At 34.2% G+C, this 4,416-nt stretch overlaps 1 long non-coding RNA gene across 1 annotated transcript; it reads left to right on the top strand.

Moving 5' to 3' along the window:
* Positions 1-722: 722 nt before the first annotated feature.
* On the top strand, positions 723-4,036 carry LOC132040444 (uncharacterized). The gene is made up of 3 exons (XR_009410690.1): positions 723-846; positions 3,585-3,743; positions 3,838-4,036. It is a non-coding gene; the product is annotated as an uncharacterized LOC132040444 (long non-coding RNA).
* Positions 4,037-4,416: the final 380 nt, after the last annotated feature.

Genomic DNA, 4,416 nt, shown 5'->3' on the forward strand with positions numbered 1-4,416 from the left:
CCAAGATAGCTACGGGTTGCTTTGACAATCAATAAAGTTGAGTTCTTGACATTTGAAGTATACTGCAGCTTTAATTAATGGTTAAATCCGTGAACTGTACTCAAAGTTGCTCCAATTTCAATTCGATTATCTCTTTATGTTCCTTTTGATCCATTTTTCTGTCTTTTCAAAATTTTTATAGAAGCTGCTTGCTCAATAGTAACTAATAGATAGTATTTCTAGACATCTGAGTTTGAATACATCAAGCTCATATGTAGCAGTCAGGTCCTTAGGGTTGGTTATTAGATTGTAAGAAAATCCAAGAGTTTAACGTTTTACATAGTCTAGCCTGTGTAAACAGAATTGTTTTCCTGATTAAAAAGAACACATAAACAGCTTGGTCTTGCTGTATTCTTGCACCTCTTCACTTATAGCTTTTTTTATAAGTTAAATGTAGTTGCCTATTATTATGACAGGTGCATTCAACCTTCAAATTGTCTAATATTGTCTGCTGCTCGGTAGGCTTACTAATCACGATAAATACTGACTTCATTGAAGTGCCCAAACAAACAATTCCAGTGTTCGCAGAAATCAACTGAAATTGCATGCCTTCACTCTTTATGTTTTGGCAGGCACTGTGTATTTCTTTACGCTGTTTTGGACCTATTCCTTGCCCATTTAATGGAATCATTACTGCACTGTAGGTTTCTGAGCTAATAGGAGTAGTCTTTTAATTGACAAGGCTATGGAGATTGGCTTCGACCAAACGAATCAGCAGAACCTGCCTACCAAAGACAGACCTTCCAGCACTAGACAGAAAACAGAAACCAAGACTCCTCTTCACAGGGAGTGAAAGCTACTAAAAATGTAAGTCTTACAATTTCACACATAACTTAATCTTCTCCTTAATTGTTACCATTATTAAAGTTACCATCTCGGAGAATCTTCTCTAGCTTACGTTACAAATAATACTTCTCTGTTTGGAGTACGCTATTACCGACATTTACTCATTTACTTGACAATTGACATACATAGCATCAGTAGTATTTGTAATGTCTTCAAGTTGCCTTTTCCTTCTTCATTCTTTATTTTTAGATTTATCATTGGTTTTTGGTATACCATTCCTAAGTGTATACCATTCCTAAGTACTCATTAAGTCAAGAAAATTATTCAAAACTCCTAAACAGATTACTGCTTTTCCCTTCTTTATTTAGTCCCTTTATTTCTCCTGTAGGCCATAGGTGTTGGGATCACATATCTAAACCTCCATATTTCTAGGTCTTCCTATCTTTTCCACTGTTCTGATAAGTATTTCTGCTCGATATTTCAGAAATGACATCCTCAATATCATGAAATTCCACCCATATCTTCTTATCTCCACCTCTCCGATTCGGGTGTTGATGATCCGAAAACTTACTCCATATTAAGTCTTTGTCATAGGCAATTTGACATGCATAGGCCGTGTTAATAATACAAACCTCACATGTTGATGATGATAAGAGTAGACATGCCATAAAACTTGGCACTTACATTGTAGAATCTAGAGTGCAACTGTATGATATCATAAAAAATTGTTGAACTACCATAGTGATATTATGCGGTTTTCATTTTTGTTATCCGTTTGCCTATTTATAATTCTAACTGTGTCTGGAGCCAAGAAACAACTCATGTTCGACATATCTTCTTCTTGTCATTAAATTGACTAGGCATTTGGCCATGAAGGCCAAATATTTTTCACTTTATTTGGAACTTTTAGATTGCACTTGAACTTGTTTTGCAAAGAATAGTTGGTTATTTAAAAAACAGAGTTTTGGGATTTTCAAATGGGTGTAAATTGAAAGTGAACATCTCAATTAATAACCTTAGATCTTTGACCATAAATACATAGATGTATCAGAGTTTGCTCCTCTGATTCTGCAACTCTCTAAATAAATTCTCATACTTCATGTTTTTTTGGTTCAATTTTTGTGCCTTCTAATCAATATGTCTTTTGTCTATTTACTCTTTGGTACTCCATAACTTTTACATGGATAATACGTTCTCTTTAGGAGATATGACCCATTACACGTTGCATATATCTTTTGCAACATTTTTACGTTCGAAGATTTGGTTGTTTATTCTCTTGCTATGCTAATAGAAACTTCATAAAAAAAGTTGGCAACTTCCTTTCTTTGGCCAACAGAAATGCATAACAGATGCTTTTCATTCGTTAAAAACGGCACTCTAATTTTAAAGCAGCTGCAATTTGATGTGTTGATAGATCTCTATGGTACATCTGGAACATATATCCAAATTCACATTTTTCTTTCCTCATTTGATTTGTTTGGATGTTATATATTATGGTGTGTATTACTCCTTCTTTGAATTATGTATGACATGTTACTCTTCGACTCCACATCTTATAATTCCATATATTTTTATGAAAAACACAACGATATAAGTTCGAATAGACGAAAAGAGATGGTCTTACACTATTGTTGGATTAAGCTATTGGTCTATATGACAATTGTCATGCTATTTAAAATTACTGTTGCTATAGTAAACTCATCCTATTTCGTATGTATTGCTACTAATACAAAACAACAATGTTACTTCTAGGAAAAAAAAAACTTTCTTTATATCTCTAAACCACTTTTACCCAGCTTTTCTATATTTTGCTATGATTTCTTCACGTGTCCTAAGTACCGGGCTTGGCATCGTCACCCTCGAGAATCAAGTAACTTTTCTCTTTCGATTCTTTGCAATATATACAAGGAAAATATTTGTTATTATGGATTCTGAAAGTATAGATGATCGATTCGATGTAAGTTTACCTCTCTTAGTATTTTGTGTGTTATGAGATGAAGTAGAAGCCACAGGAACAGGCTCATCAATTTCAATGTCATATGTGTCAAAAGTAAATATTCAATTAGGCGCGCGTCAACTACGCAAATGCTGAATAGACCAATTTATAGGGACGGAAAAGGATATGACTCATGAAGAAGTAAGAGATGAAGGGATATTACCTATATAGAGCTCCGCTTCTTCTTGAACTTCCTTAGTGATAGTAGGGGACGGTTCTGGGTGGAGTGGGTTCTTCATAAAAACACCTTCCAGATGACTAAAGTTTGACTTAGACATCGGCGAGATCCATATTCGATTCGGTTTTCCCCCTTTAAATCCTTTAACGAGAGTACCTATAATATTTGGACCACCACCCCGCAAAGAACATCTATAAGCATTCAGCCACTACAAAACAAAGACCACAAGGAAACATCTTTATCAACCGGACCTATTTCTTCTTTTGAGTGGACAATTTCATGGCGGATCTGCTGCAAATGCGACCACTTCATCATGAAGAGACGACAAAGATTCTGGAATTCTGGAAAATGCATTGTTGAACCATTAATTTTGAACAACATATGCTGCTCATGAGTAAGCTATACACTTGATAGAAAACAACAATGTTACTTCTAAGGAAAAAAAAAATTACTTTCTTTATATCTCTAAACCACTTTTGTCTAATGCTGATCTATCAATTGGAGTGGGTAATAGAACCCTTTGGTTTTTTCATTTACTTTCAACATCTACATTCCTAACCAAACCTAGCCTCATTTTGTTATCAGGTTTTGCCAACAAGTTTTTGGAGCACATCTTTTTGCCAATGCACTGTCAAGCTACTATCTTTTTGCCAATGCACTGTCAAGCTACTATCTTTTTGCCAGAAGACTGCCTTTTTGAAAAGCTACATTACAACCATATGTGACGCCCCATGCTTTAAAAAGGTACATGACACAGCTAGCTGAACTGCACTACTACTACACTCTCTACATCCATCACTTGAAAACTTGCACTAATTTTAATCACAAATTTCTACAGGTATTTTGTCAACCATGGAGTCGCACAACTACAACATGCATGATTGCTACTAAGAAAATACTTTTTCTGTAAATATGTGCTATAAATGATGTATATATGACAGTGCAATCATCAATGTAATAGACAAATGTATATATGCATAAACAGTGCAAACTTATTTTAGTCGTCTTATACTATCTTACCTCATTACTTACGATAATCTTCTTATTGTTGGATATTTTAAATCATCCCTGAATATTGTGAAAGTGAACGATTTTTGCGTTGGTTTAGGGAACAACAATATCTGTAAAATTGATCAAAGATTTGCTTGAGCTTCTCATTTCTTTGAAATATATCTTAAACCCACTATAAAAGGTTGTGTGAAGAACCTTGGTTGGTGAGTTTGGCCTGTAATATTATGTTTATCTAACTATCATTTCTCATTAGATGCTTACCTTTATATTTATTCACTTTCATCTTTTAGGATATCCTGTATGCTTTTATAGGTAGTAGATGTTAGCATTATTCTTTTGTTTTGAATTATGTTAAAATTTCTATTTAGATATCGAATTATGCATCATGATGCATTAGTAAACCCAT

This window comes from Lycium ferocissimum, chromosome 12 (assembly GCF_029784015.1).
Source record: "Lycium ferocissimum isolate CSIRO_LF1 chromosome 12, AGI_CSIRO_Lferr_CH_V1, whole genome shotgun sequence".
NCBI classification, from domain to species: domain Eukaryota; kingdom Viridiplantae; phylum Streptophyta; class Magnoliopsida; order Solanales; family Solanaceae; genus Lycium; species Lycium ferocissimum.